This window comes from Rosa rugosa, chromosome 5 (assembly GCF_958449725.1).
Source record: "Rosa rugosa chromosome 5, drRosRugo1.1, whole genome shotgun sequence".
NCBI classification, from domain to species: Eukaryota; Viridiplantae; Streptophyta; class Magnoliopsida; order Rosales; family Rosaceae; genus Rosa; species Rosa rugosa.
Genome location: NC_084824.1, coordinates 44,087,916 through 44,103,757, shown reverse-complemented (window position 1 = coordinate 44,103,757; position 15,842 = coordinate 44,087,916). Strand labels below are relative to the sequence as shown.

At 42.2% G+C, this 15,842-nt stretch overlaps 1 long non-coding RNA gene across 1 annotated transcript; it reads right to left on the bottom strand.

The window, feature by feature from the left end:
* Positions 1-377: 377 nt before the first annotated feature.
* On the bottom strand, positions 378-1,363 carry LOC133708594 (uncharacterized). The gene is made up of 4 exons (XR_009845914.1): positions 1,246-1,363; positions 1,002-1,058; positions 668-692; positions 378-586 (listed from the first exon to the last, which is right to left on the bottom strand). It is a non-coding gene; the product is annotated as an uncharacterized LOC133708594 (long non-coding RNA).
* Positions 1,364-15,842: the final 14,479 nt, after the last annotated feature.

The following is a 15,842-nucleotide window of genomic DNA, read 5'->3' as shown; positions in this document are numbered from 1 at the left end:
ATGCTAGAAGAGAGAAACTTGTGAAGAACAATCAGAAAACATTGGCTTGTAAATAAACTGTTGTCTGAATGAAGCTTCTACATTAGATGACTAGCTATTTTCTATTGCCTGGATTTAAACAAGACAACAGAAAATTGAAGAAAGCATTGTCTGTTTGTATTTGATACTTCATGTTTCTTAAAAACCTATTGTTTGAGTTTTTATTGGACAATGGTTTTGATGTAGAGTCTTGTTATGCTGAAATGGATCCAACAACAGTTTTTATCCATTTAGTTGTGTTTAACTCCCTTGGACAATTGTTTTTACTTAATTGAAAGTGGTATGAAAGTGACTGATATTTTACTAAAAGTAACTTTGATACATAAAATAAACTCAAATAGATCCAACAAAGACAATTTCATAAAGCATTAATCTATTTCATTAGCTTAACAAGCTTTCAAGTTTCATAAGCTTTACATGATGATAAAGAAGAAAACAATTTGCTGGGTGTTCCAAGCTTGATCTCCCAATGATTGCATAGGGTTACTTTGGCACTATTCCAGTGTTCAACATTTCCTCCACTCTGTTGTATCTCCCAACATCGCACCTGAACAAAGGCATATCAACAGTCATTTCCTAAATCCAATTATTCTTTCTGCCAAGCAAAATTGAAAACACAAATGTCTACCAATTCCGATGCCTTGATATGAGATCTGCAACAAGAAAATAAATTACAATAAGAACTATAAAGTATAGACATCACCAAAGTGACCCTATACCAGCAAGTAGATCAATCATGCTGGACCTCACTACCAACCTTTGTATATATGGTCATATTAACTACATGCATCTGGGTTCTAACGTTTTGGGGATTAATGCAAAATCAGATCAGGGTGAAGCATGCATATTAGAAAATAAAGTTTTAGTAACTAGCTAGACATTTCATCAGCCCACTTGGACATTAGCTGTTTGTTATTTAAAGCCTTCATTTCATTGGTATTTCTGAACCAAAAAGCCCTTACCTTGACACAGAGATACTCTTCATGATGCGATGTCTTCATAAAATAGGAAATCAGGATCTGCAATATGCACAAAATAAGGAATATTAATGCACAAATCAAATGAACATATACTATGGATCTTATTAGCAATATTCTCTTCAGAATTTGTCATCTTATGTTTCTTTTTATTTCCAGGCATGAACATATAATAAGCTCCAAATGAAAAAGATAACCTAAAATGCAAACAATGAAGCACACCACTTACCTATACATGCCTGATACAAGCATATGTCGATGAAGATTACATTAACAGGGATCCAGACCTTAATCAGTTTCCAATTGAGTTTTTCCACAGTAAAAACTCTAGAGAAGCCCAAGAATACAACAATTACATTACTTACCAAATTCTGCAGAAATCATAGGGAATCTGATTCCATTGTAGTTGGCTAACTTTGTGGATTTGCATAATGATCATCAAAAAAGAGATAACGCTAAACTATCAGCCTACCTAGAAAATACACACAACAGAAGGACGCGTAACAAAGATGGTACTTTAATCGTAAAACTCATAGTAAGACAGATGTCACATGATTCAATGTGGTTGAAAAGGAACTAAGTGAGCGGTAAAGTAGGTGACATACTTGATAAAAGATAAATGAAACTCCTGCATTGAAGTTGTAACTCGGTAGAACAACTTTATTCAGCAATATCATGCTGCACGATGAAATGCAATATGCTGTCCCAGACAACAGAGGTCCAGATTTCTTTGCAAACCCATGTCCATGCTTTTCATTTCTGTCACTTGGACTAAAAGAGATGGTGTCACCATGCCCTGCTCAATTCCCTATGAACAACTTGCTTGAAGAGCCACAAATCTTGCATATCATGCTCCTTTCACACTAGTACTATACTTAATCATGTATTTTATTTACAGTCGATCATTTCATCAATTCAAATACAGAGTGGAGCTTACGACTCCACCTATAGACAAAATGTTTAAGAACCACAAAGCTTGCCAATTGATATTCTCCTTTCACTATATAACTACAATCATAGTGGGCAATTTTATCAACTAAACTACATTTTATCAATTTTATTAACAAAAGTTGCATAAATTCTGCCCAACTAGCAATATAAAATCTCTTTTGGTTTGAAGCTCCCAGTATATGAAGGAAATGGCAACATAAAACAAAATATTTTGTACAAGTTTATAAAAAAATGAAAAGAACAAATCTATAGTTCTATAGGCCAGTGAAGAAACTTACATTAATTATGATATGTTGCAGCTACACCAGTTTGAAACATGAGGGCACCAAGGCAGCCACATAGCCTTGTACACAAGATGACATTAGGGGAAAAAACAAAAGACTAATGTGAAGTATGAATGTTATTTGTCATAATGTCATCAATGCATATATCAAGCATGACAAATTAGCCTCAACTCAAGAACTGAACGCCTTGTGCCTTAAAGGACAGGCTTAGACCCTCTATCAACAAAGTACACAGATAAGATGTAGTAAAAAAGGAATAAATCATAGGAAAGGATAGTAACTACCAGCTTCACAGCGGTAGTAATCAGTGAGAAATCAGAAACTTTCCACAACACACCAAAGGTGCCTTGGAATCACTCCAAGTCAACCCATGCTTCACACACGAGAAGAAACCATCAAGAAATTTCACAATCAACTTATCTTTCAAAGCTAACAACTTGGCTCTTTTCATAGAGCCATTGATACGTGAATCATTCAAAGAACCAAATTAATGCATCTAAGAATTCTAAAAGACACGAGTTATGACAGTTAATACATCAAACATCATGGCATGAAGAGATTCAAAAGACAATAACCTGAAACTGTATATGTGAATTGCATTTCCTACACCCTGAAGAACAGACCTCTTAATTATATAGTGTTTAGTAACTGGAAAAAACTTCTTGAATAAAATATGAACTTGGCTCCCGCATCACTTTGAATAAAATATAAAATAAGGTGGTTTCGCTGTTGCCGACCTCTCGAGTTGGTTATCAGCACACGTCGGTGACATTGATGATGTAGGGGTGCCCAAATCAAATTGGTGCGAAAATCGATTGAGGTATCCAAAATAGATTGGAAGCCCACAATATCTGGGACCAGAGCGTTTTGGTGTCCAAAGAAATTCGAGAAAACAGCTTGGCTCTGTTGCAATGGATTCAGATATGACTGAAAAGGAAGAAGAAGAAAGCATTCAAAATTAAACTTCATAAATTAGTACAAAAATTATGAAAAATTGAATATTACCGGCAAGTTTGGGAGGAAATGGGTCAAGTGAGGAACATCTACGAGGACGAAGCTGTCGTCCTGCGGCTGATGGTTCGAGCTTTGAGATCGGATTGGCCGGTTTTGGCAGGAAAGAGAAGGAAGGAGGAAGGTTCAGGATTTGAGGCTCGGATGGTGGAGGTGCCGGAGCAAAAATGAAGCTTGGGATTTGGAGCAAGGGAAGGCGAAGGTAGGAGCAGAGAGGAAGACGATAAAGAAATGGCCCTTACTACGAGTTGTCGAGTTAAACCCTTACCGGTCGCCGGCGATGGCAGAAAGAAGTGGAAGAGAGAGAACAGAGAGAATTTGGTGTGCGGCCGAGGAGAAGAGAGACAGTGTTGGGTTTCTAGGTTATAAGTTCCTTTAAATAGTAGTCGACATCAAAGTCAAATTTTGTCGAATGGGGGGGAAGAGTGAAAAATTAAAAATTTGGCTAAGTATAACAAGGGCGGGCAAGCAAACCCTAAAACTCAGACAACATCAATTTAAGTACATTTTCTGAAAGAGAGTGGCACAACAGACAACTAAAAACTGTTGTGTGATTAAAAACAATCAGACAACATCTTTTTCAACCATTGTATTAATAGTAATTGCACAACAGAGAAGTAATAACTGTTGTGTGATTAAAAACAATCAGACAACATCTTTTATCCACCATTGTGTTAATCAACCTTGGACAACATCACATAATAACTGTTGTCTGAATTAACTCATTCAGACAACATCAAAAAAATCAACCATTGTCTGAAAAGCTATTGCACAAGAGCCAAGAAAAAACTGTTGTTGGATTCGAAAACTTAGACGACATAATATTTCTTGATGTCGTCTGATTAATTCAGACGACAGTTAAAATGTTTGCTGTCGTCTGATATGTGTTGTCTGATTCCGAAATTGGTGTAGTGCACCTTCCCGGCCTTGCCAAGTTGCCCTCACAACATAGCTTTTCTATACTAGAAATAGTTGTTACTTGTCCCACATCTAAGAAAATGTAAAGGAGAAGCATTCCTTCACCTATAAAAGGAATGCCTCCTCCCACTTAAACATCATCCCATTACATCTTTTGTAATCCCCTTGGGCCGCAAGGCTCAACACACTAGTGTAACATTCAAGTGGATGTAGTTTCCCGCTAAGGCGGGAGACGAACCACTATACATCTCGTGTCACTCTCTCTCTCTCTCTCTCTCTCTAAAGCTAACTAGAGCCCCGCGGACTCTAACGTTAACATTGGCGCTAGAAGGACTCGACCATCCTTGCCTTGTATTCTCAATCAAGCCTTACATCCTCCGCTACCCATCCTAGCGGTAAAACAAAAACCAAACAATTCTTGCATCAAGTTCAACTTGGGTTCAGTGCTCGCAAAAATCCAAATCAAGGTTGGTCAGCACCGAGTAGGTTTGGTCAACGTTCAGTCAACGCTGGGCAATGCTAACTCACTGTTGGTCAACACCAACAACAAAGTAAACGCTAAACTTAATTCAAAAAAAAAAAAAAAAAAAAATTTGCTGCTAATTTACTCTGGACACCCAAAAGATTTCTCTGGGCACCCATGGATAAACACCAGCGGCACAACTCCGCCGGCATCGAGCCTCCGCTTAGCTCAGTCCCTCCGCCGAGCTCCAAGTGACCAGCAGGCTTCACTGCCACCACCAGCCAGCTGCTCCGCTCCGCCCAGCTCCATCCACCACTGGCACCATCTCTGCCAGGCCTGCCCACCAGCGCATAGCCTCCGCTTGCACAACCCAGCTGTAACCCACCGCCAGCTCAAACTTTGTTTGGCGCGGCGACCTCCATCCGAGCTCCGCTACCACTGGCCGTAACTTCCGCCAACTAAGGCTGCCTCCACCGGCAAGGCTCCGCCCCGCTGATCAAGGTTCCTTGCAAGCACCGCTAGCCAGCTCCGCCGAGCTCCAAACCTCCGCTGAGCTCCGAGTTCAGCCGTCCATGCTCCGCTGATGATCCAAAGCTCCATCATCACCGCTCTTTACCGCTGGCCAAGCTCCAGTTGGGCATCACTGCCCTCCTCTGCTAGCCAAGAGAGCCGCTGACAAGCTCCACCGCTAGCCAAACCTCACCGCCGACCACTACCAGCGGCCAAACCTCCGCTAGGCACCGCCAAAGCTTCACTGGCACCGCCAACAAACTTTATTGGCACTGCCGGCAAGCTTGACTGCCACCGCCGAGCTCCGTCCGGCAAAGCTTCCGCTGAGCTCCGTGTTTTCGCGGAGCGAGTCTCCGCCAAGCTCCGTGTTTCCGCTGAGCACCGAGTACCGCTGGATACCACCGACCAGAAACGGCCACCGGGCTCCGCTGGCAAAACCTCCGCTGAACGCAACTTCCATCCAGCCAGCGGCTCTGCTCCGCCAGCCTCGCATAGTCTCCGCTAGCGACCAGCAACCAGCCCGCACAACCCAACCATCGTCTCCGCCCAGCCCAGCTTTGGCTAGACTCCCGCCAGCTAGTTGCCACCCAGCTGCCATCAACGACAAGGCAAGTTCCAGCTTCCGAACTTCACCTCCGCTAAACTGTTCACCGCTGAGCTTCACCTCCGCCGACAAAACTCCGCTCCGCCGAGCACTACCGCTGACCAAAGCTCCTCCATCAACAAGGCCCGCTCCGCCGAGCACCATGCTCGGCCGGACATCACCACCTATCAACTCTGGGCATTCAAACATCAACGAGCGGCTTGGAGCTCATTCCTATATTCTCCGTGCATCCACTCTGAATCTCGTTGCTTGGCACTATGGTTTCACCATGGATTTCATCTGCACTCACATACCAAATGAGCTAAGTCCACTGATGCTCTGCTCTTCTCTTACCTTTGTTGATAAGCATGCATTGGAATTATAGTTGCACACCACGTGCTTATATGTGAAAAAGCATGACTATTTTACTGCCACATATCAGCAGCATGATGCACTAGGTTCTCCTTACCATGTGTTTATAGCGATGTACGTCTAGCTTGGAACACCACATATATGCCTCTGTTCCACACAAACAAATTATTATTTATAAGTACACCATGATACATACCATACTAGACATCATGATATGCTACCATAGGAAACATAATTAAGTGGCACGTGGCCCTGATTTCTCTTAGCTCAAGTGCATGCATCAACTTTATCTCTGCAGCAAAACCAAGCATCAACTTTATTTGACTAAACTATGTCAGAAATATACATGTACACTTGCCTAAACTATCTAGGCTATACATGGGCACCGACAATCTACCTATATAGCTACATATTATATTTGCTCCTCCCCCAGCAAAGTTTCGTATACACGTTTAGTCGATACTTGGCTCGTTTGCCTCCATGATGCATATACTCAAATCTTTTGTCTATCTTATCAAAGTACATATGCAAAATGCTAGTGTTGATTCTACATACTCATGTACTAATCACCTATTTTGTTCTAAGGAAATTCAATTATTTCTATGGAGCATTCAACCTCAACTACGAGTTGACGTACATTATCAGAATAAGATAAGTAACTATATCTTCTTTTCTACGCTCTTGCAATTAGAGCTGTTACATGCTTTCACTACTTTTAAGCATGCTTACAGAATATCACACTTGATATATCCTTACATGCTTCCATAACTTTTAAGCATGCCTACAACATTTCGTAGATTTGGCAACACTTTCTAAGTCTCACATGCTAGATATGCCATGCTTCACATACCGATCTCAATGATCCTTAAGCATATCTACAAAAATGCAAAATGATATTAGCATCCACATTACAAGTACATGCTATACACGTATGCCATGCTTCTATTTTAATTGCAACTCAATTAGATAAACATGGGACACTCAAACAAACTATTATTACTTGCTCTATTCGTTTGTCATTTTTCATACAAATACAAACGTTACGAGTCTATGGTCTACGACCAACCGCCAAGCGGTAAGGCAACGCCTCATAATGACAAGAGTTAATGACCACTAGCTACAAATTCTTTCATTTCTTTTCCATGCGCAAGGGCTACAAACACGGTCCCCGTGCGGTCAAATTAAACCTAGCTACAGTAACGATTCAATATATTAAGGACAAAAAGGACAGTGAAATTACAAAAATTGCCACTCATTCTATATCTATCACGATACAGCTCTCGCTTTCTCTCATATCTCTTTCAGATCCATTTCTCCCCAAAATCAAAACCTCTCTTCCATTTCTGCAGCTAAGCAACAAATCAGAGTAGCAAATCAAGGCTCCGATGGCGAAGTAGTCGGTGAGGCGAGGCGGCAAAGCAAGGCGGCGAGGCAATCGGCAAAGTGAGGCGGCGAGGCGGCAAAGCGAGGAGTCGAAGCGAGTGGCAAGGTCGCATCGACTGCCATGGAAGCCCAGAAAAGTGAGACCAGCGGCTCAGCTCAACCTATGAAGCTCTTGTTCGTGGAGATGGGTGTGAGCTACGACCAACATGGGTGAGCTTCCTTTTTCCCAGTTGACTCTGTTCTCGGTTTGTTTCACACACTTGATGATTGCCCAGAAGAGAATCTTTGTGTAGTTTTAAGTTTTGAACATAAAAAGATATGGACTTTATGCTAGAACATATTTGATGATTACCCATTGGAGAGTTTTGTGTAGTTTTAAGTTTTGATGATCAAAGATTGGTACTTTGTGTTAAAGATGGTAGTTTTGTAATGCTGAGTTTGATGAATTGTGTGGTGAAACAGGCAAGATGTTACGTCCGCAGCAATGCGGGCTTGTAGAGATGCCATCACTTCCAATTCGATCCCTGCTTTTCGAAGAGGTAAAAATTGTTCCTTTATAGAAGTTTTTGATTGGAGAACTAAATTCTATGCTGCATTTGATGGTTTATTGTTGAATTTTGTTTTGTGAATACATGTTATGTTTTGATAAAGGGGTTCAGGGTAGTGAGGTTTTGACATGGGGTTAGTTGTTGGGCTCTGTGTATGGAAACCATTGTGTTGGATGGTTATAAGTGAATGTGATCTGTGTCTGTAGTCTTGCTGTGGAATCATAGTTTTAGAATTGTGTTGTTGCTGGTACTATTATTCATGTTTGTTCAGAATTCTATAGAGATTATTAGAGATTAGGCTCCAAGTTTAGTGACAGTTCTTATGTGTTTGAATGCTATGATTTTTGAAGAGAAAGAATTAGAGTTGTTTCAACATATTTGAAGAGAAAGGATTAGAGTTGTAATTGCCAAAGCAGTTTTGGGCACACTTTGTTATCCCTTATGCTCTGTGTTGTCGGTTGACTTACAGGATGGAAGCTAATGAAACTATGAAAGCAATGCTGAAGTGAGCAAATACAAGAAGGCCAGGTCAGTATACTACTGGGGATCAGTACACTACTGAGGGTCAGTATACTACTGGGGCTAGTATATATACTACTGGGGGTCAGTATACCACTGAGGGTCAGTACTCCAAGAAATCCTGCTGGAGAAACTTCTTCACCATGAGAAGAGGTGAAATTCAAAGCAACTTGTATGTGAAAGCAGCAAAGCCAGAGATAAATGATATAGTGTTCAAGTTTCATATTGTAATATGTATAAATAGTTTTTGGAATTATTAAATAAATGTGTTGTTTCAAAGAAAAACAAAGACGGAATAAATATTTTTCATAATGCTACTGACATTCAGCAGTGTTAATTTACATTATCAAACTCACAAGGGCAGATTCGTAATTTACTTGCTAATTGAAATAATTTAAAAATGAAATGAATCTGACAGCAAGGTATACTACCTTGCACATGGGCCCTACACACTAGCTCATGGGAATTTAAAAAAACAGGCCTGCTGATGGTAATTTATGAAAAAAAAATGTAGGTAGTGGTAATTTGCTATAATGACAATGACCGCTACGCGGCATTGCAGTCAAGCTTTTCTCCTTCGAGAAAAAAAGTAAAGGGACCAGTTAACATAGCCCACGGCATCCATTGATCCGGCAGTTAACCCCGACGCTTGGGTATCTAAGATTAGGTTCGCTACCTAACGCCCACTGCTTAAACGCAGCTCCCCTCATCAAACAATTTTCCGACCATCCGGAGGTCTATAGCCAGGAGTGGGGGACTCCTCGGAGGGCCTAGCAGGGGCCTACCCGAAAGGGCGAAAGCGTTCGCTCCGACCAATTCTAGATGGACGACGCACTTGCACTAATTATGTTCGCAATACGGCACAAAGCCACGCTTTGGTATCAGCCCCGCTGAAAACCCTCATTGACTGGGGACTTCGGGGACTTATAGATACAGCCCAGCAAAATTAACAACGGTCACGCTCATGCCTCAGGGCATCACCTTCGAGCTACCCGTTAATGCATTCCCGGCATCACGAGCTTCCGCTCACGAGCTTACCGCTCATGAGCTTTCCGCTCACGCCTTCGCGGCACCCCCGAGCTCCCGCTCATGAGCTTCCCGCTCACGAGCTTACCGCTCACGAGCTTACCGCTCACGCCTTCGCGGCACCTCTAGTTTCCGCTCACGAGCTTTCCGCTCACGCCTTCGCTGCACCCACGAGCTTATCGCTCACGAGCTTACCGCTCGCGCCTTCGTGGCACCCTTGAGCTTCCGCTCACGCCTTCGCGGCACCCACGAGCTTCCGCTCACGCCTTCGCGGCACCCTTGAGTTTCCGCTCACCTTTGAGCTTCCCGCTCATGCCTTCCCAGCAACCCTTGAGCTTCCGCTCATGCATTCCCGGCAACCCTTGAGCTTCCCGCTCACGCCTTCGCGGCACCCCCGTTCTTTCCACTCGCGAGCTTCCTCTCATCCTTGAGCTTCCCGCTCATGCCTTCCCGGCAACCCTTGAGCTTCCGCTCATGCCTTCCCGGCAACCATTGATCTTCCGCTCATGCCTTCCCGGCAACCCTTGAGCTTCTGCTCATGCCTTCCCGACAACCCTTGAGCTTTCCGCTCATGCCTTCCCGGCAACCCCCGAGCTTCCCGCTCATGCTTTCCCGGCAACCCTTGAGCTTCCCGCTCATGCCTTCCGGGCAACCCCCGAGCTTTCCGCTCATGCCTTCCCGGCAACCCTTGAGCTTCCCGCTCATGCCTTCCCGGCAACCCCGAGCTTCCCGCTCACGAGTTTTCCACTCATGCCTTCCTGGCAATCCTCGAGCTTCCCGCTCATTCCTTCCCGGCAACCCAGAGTTTTCCGCTCATGCCTTCCCGGCATTACCAAGCTTCACACTCATGTCTACTTGACACACTACACGTTAATGGAACATTGAATTTTTCTACCATTTGTCGTTTACCGATTGCGAAAAATCGAATTCTTTTCGCGTTCCATTAATACGAGCGAAAACCAAACAAAACACAAAGCGTTCGCGTATTCATCGTTCACGAATTAATCGATCGTACTCGGCACCATTCGCATGTATACATCAACATGTATCATGCACCTCATACGTTCATATATGCCAACGCATATCAATGCAACTCACATTTGTTGCCCAATGCAACGAGCGTTCTACATATGCCTGTTTTTTGTCTTCGTTGTGCAGGTTAACGAGTCCCTTCTTGCTTACGGAGTTCGGGGACTTGTAGGGGCTCCGTGCCGCCCGGTTACTTATGCTTGATGACTTCATGATTATAACTCCCTAACCAAGAAGCTCCTCTTACTCGGGGACTTCGGGGACTTGTAGATACCTCTACTAGTGAGACTAGTATGCTATCTCACCAAGCATAAGTAACACCCATAAGCCATGGTGAGGCCCAACCGCTACTTGCATCTTGTAGCCCTATGTTCAAGCTAGGCCACGGTATCCGGAAGTGGCAAATACGTCGCCGGGAAGCCACCTTCCCGGCCTTGCCAAGTTGCCCTCACAACATAGCTTTTCTATACTAGAAATAGTTGTTACTTGTCCCACATCTAAGAAAATGTATAGGAGAAGCATTTCTTCACCTATAAAAGGAATGCCTCCTCCCACTTAAACATCATCCCATTACATCTTTTGTAATCCCCTTGGGCCGCAAGGCTCAACACACTAGTGTAACATTCAAGTGGACGTAGTTTCCCGCTAAGGCGGGAGATGAACCACTATACATCTCGTGTCACTCTCTCTCTCTCTCTCTCTAAAGCTAACTAGAGACCCCCGTGGACTCTAACGTTAACACCATGCTTCAGGTCAGCAGAAAGATTAAACACACGGGAAACCTATTTATGAGTTGGCGTGAAGGCGTGTTTCAGCAAAGGCAGGTTGAGATGTGATTAATTCAAGGTAAGTTGGATGATTTGATGAAGAAAGACCATCAGGATTCACATTTTGCTGAGCAAAAAGCATTGCTGTTTAGACTAAATGAGCTGCTTTCCATGAATGAGACTTATTAGAGGCAACGCTCCAAAGTTCAATGGCTCCGGGAGGGAGATCGCAATACAGCCTTCTTTCACAGGAGAGCGTCGAACAGAAGAAGTCGTAACCGTGTGAAGGGTTTGATGTCTGAAGATGGATAGTGGATTAGTGAACCGGATGGAGTGGCTAATGTTTTAATCCGGTATTATGAATCTATTTTTTAGTCTGAACAGTCTGATCCTTTGGCTACGGAAATGATACTTGATTGTATACAACCTCGAGTTACTGATAGTATAAATGATGAGCTCTTGACTCCCTACTCTGATGAAGAAATCAAACGAGCCTTATTTCAAATGCATCCCTCCAAATCTCCGGGACCGGACGGTATGTTTCCTTGTTTCTTCCAGAAGTTTTGGAATGTTGTAGAGCTAGATGTGTGCAGGGCAGTACAAGAGGTGCTCAGTACAGGATATATTTCCCAGGAATCAAAATTTACCCATTTGACTCTGATTCCAAAAATAAAAGAGCCAAAGTTAGCTTCAGATTTAAGGCCTATTGCTTTATGCACTGTGGTCTATAAGATAGCCTCTAAGGTTTTGGCCAACAGGTTGAAACGGATACTCCCTGACATTATTTCCCCTCTACAAAGTGCTTTTGTCCCAGGACGACTTATCTCTGACAATACTTTAGTAGCTACTGAGGTAGCACATTTTATGAAGAAACTTCGAAGACAGGTAGACGGCTTTTTCTCATTGAAGTTGGATATCTCTAAGGCATATGACAGGCTTGAGTGGAATTACTTGGAGGCTATTCTTGTGAAGCTTGGTTTCTGTCGAGCATGGGTGGATGTGATCCTGGCAACTGTTAAGTCTATAAGCTACTCCATTATGATCAATGGCTTTCCTACTGGTTTTATATTGCCAACAAGGGGTATCAGACAAGGGGATCCTTTATCCCCTTACCTCTTTATTCTCTGTGCTGAGGGTCTCTTTGCTTTGATTTCTTCTTCTGTCCAGAATGGGAGTATCAGAAGCCTTACTATGTCACCCTCTGCTCCAACTATACATCATCTGTTGTTTGCATATGACAGTTTTCTGTTTGGGGAAGCTTCAGTTCGAGAATGTCAAGCCTATAAGAATATTCTTTCTATCTACGCTAGGGCTTCGGGTCAGAAGATTAATTTGGCTAAATCTAGCGTGGTTTTCAGTTGTAATGTGGGATTGCCTACTAGGAATCACTTAGCGGCAGTTCTTGGTGTCAAATGTGTTAAGGAGCATGGTCTGTACTTGGCACTTCCTATCCAGGTTGGACATAACAAAACAACCATTTTTGCTTATTTGAAGGAGCGTCTCACTAAGAAACTTAGTTCGAGATCAAAACTTCTAAGTGCAGGAGGTAAAGAACTTCTCATTAAAGTTGTTGCTCAGGCTTTACCTAATTACGTTATGAATTGTTATTTTCTTCCCAATTCTCTTTGTGATGATCTTCAGCAGCTCTGCTCTCAATTCTTTTGGGGAAGTACTGATGAAAAAGAGAAGATACATTGGAGGTCTTGGGAAAGAATGTGTCTTCCCAAGGAACAGGGTGGTTTGGGTTTTAAACATTTGTTTGCCCATAATCTAGCCATGCTATCAAAACAAGGGTGGCGACTTTTATCTCATCCTGATTCACTTGTAGCTAGGGTTTTCAAAGCCATCTACTATCCTAATGGATCTTTTCTTACCGCTGATATGGGGGATAAGCCTTCCTATTCTTGGCGTAGTATAATGAAGGCTAGACCAATACTCCAAGCTGGCCTATTTTGGAGAATTGGTAATGGTTCTTCTGTGAAGATTTGGGATGATGAATGGATTCCTAATGTTGCAGCTCATTCACTAGCTAGACCGCCTGATACTGTGTTTGAGACAGTTTCGGACTTGTTGGATACGAGTTCCTGGTCTTGGGACCCTATTCCAGTGCATGCTTGTTTTGACAATGATGTAGCTACAAGGGTTCTTTCTATTCCCTTGAGTAGACGCTTCGCATATGACAGGATTGCATGGAAGCTCGACGAAAGAGGTTTCTTCTCGGTTAAGTCAGCGTACTCAGTTGCCCGGGATTTTGCCATTGGTAATATATTTGCTTCTTCATCACTAGGGGACCCTTATGCCCCACTATGGAAGGCTCTGTGGAAAGCTAAGGTTCCAAACAAGGTGGCTATTTTTGGTTGGCGAGCAGCTCATAATCGTCTTCCCACTAGGGTGGCTCTGATTTTAAAGGGCTACACGGGTGAGTTAGAGTGCACTGTGTGTTCTCAGGCAGCTGAGACACTTAAACATTTGTTTTATGATTGCCCTATTGCTCGTCCTATACTGAGTGCCCCACCTTATTGCATTCAACCATCAACTTTATCGTGGAAGGAATGGTTCCTGGAGAGGGCCAGCTCTCTATCCTCAATGCTTTTCGATAAGTTGCTTATTCTCCTGTGGAATATTTGGCGAAATCGAAATGATGTGTTGTGGCGGAATCACTCACAAACTAGCTCAAGTCTGGTGGCCTCTTCCTTGGCTTGGTATGAGGAATATTTGCAAGCTAACTTGTCTGGGAGTTCGCCTCGGGGTAGACAGAGGCTAGCTAAAAAATGGATCCCTCCTATTGGAGTCTCTCTGAAACTGAACGTAGATGGTGCATTTATGCCTCATGTTCCATATGGTGGTATTGGTGGGGTTCTCAGGAATTCTCAAGGGCTGTTTATCGCTGCTTTCTCTCACAGGGTGACTTTTGTTAGTTCTCCATTACACTCCAAGTTGCTGGCCTTAAAACATGGTTTGTTATTTCTGCAAGACATGCAAGTAACAAAAGCTGTGGCTGAAAGCAACTGCCTAATAGCAGTGGGGGATATAAACAATGAGGTGGCGAACCTATCTTCTCTTAGTGCTTTAATTGCAGAGGTTAAAGATCTGGTTCGTTCTAGTAACGATGTTTGCATTAGGTATGCCTCTCGTCAGGCTAATACAGTAGCTCATAGGCTTGCTAGTCATAGTTTTGATTCTAATGTTCATCATGAATGGTTTGTTAATGCTCCAGACTTAATTCTGGATGCCCTCATGTACGATCTCCCTCGTACTCATTAATAAAATTCCTTTCTCTTCAAAAAAAAAAAAAAAACAAATTTATGTGTAATAGGTATATGATCAAATTCAAATTCTCAAAATATTCCTCTTTGAATGTATGACTGATGTTTGATAGAAAATCTTCAATTTGTTACTATACATGCTAGTATGCATTTTTTTTTTTTAAAAGGGAAACATTAAACATGTTAAGTATGTATTTCTTTCAAAATTAATGCTGTGAATATATGGCATCTTCTCAAATGTTTTCTTTTCTTCCTCTTTGTTTTGCTTCAACCCTTCCCATGTTGTGGTATAAATACATGCATTCTGAAGTTTCTCCATAGCATTATTCTCCAAGAAAAAACAAGCTGTTAGCAGTTTCTCTTGAGCAATACAGATGGCTAAACTAGGAGCTGTTTCAATGGTTCTCTTGGTGCTTCTCATGTTGTGCATCGGTTCGTTTCTAACTATATATATATATATATATGTGTGTGTGTGTGTGTGTGTGTGTGTGTGTTATGATTACATGGTGTTTAAATAACCAACTTGTTGTGTACGTATATAGTTTTCCTCAACTCTAAACTTGTTTTAGTCTTCCAAGTTTTGTAAACTAATGAAATGCACTAGTAGATATTACACTCGGTAAACGCACTTCATCTTCTTATACAACAGATTACTTTTCACTTTCTTACTCACAATCTAATCCAAAAGAAATAATCAGTCTATCTTTACTTATTTATACATGTACATATATGTGTGTGTATTATAGTTTTGCAAATAGTTATTAGATATTGAAATTTTCGTTTGGACATTCGATTTTGTGGTAGTGCACGATGCATTTTAATTTTTGTTATTCTTGGATTTGTATAAAAAAGAATAGTATGGATTATCTAGATTGGACAAATACTCCAAACTTCACCAAATAGAATAAAGCTTTTAGGCAAGACTTTATGGTCATATAATGATGATGAATTAATACTTTATGATTCAGATTTCCAAGCAACAAAAGCTCAATCGAAATGCTGCAAAGACCATCCTGAACTTGGAGAATGTACTCCCGGCATAAACGATAGGCATGGCTCGGAAACTTTACCAGATGGTAACTGTTGGACATATTGCATAAATGCTTTGTGCGATGCAGGTAAATGCAGTGATCAGCACAAGTGTCATTGTGTCTGCTGATTGGCTATGTCATATCCTATCGTAGTTTTTCATTGAT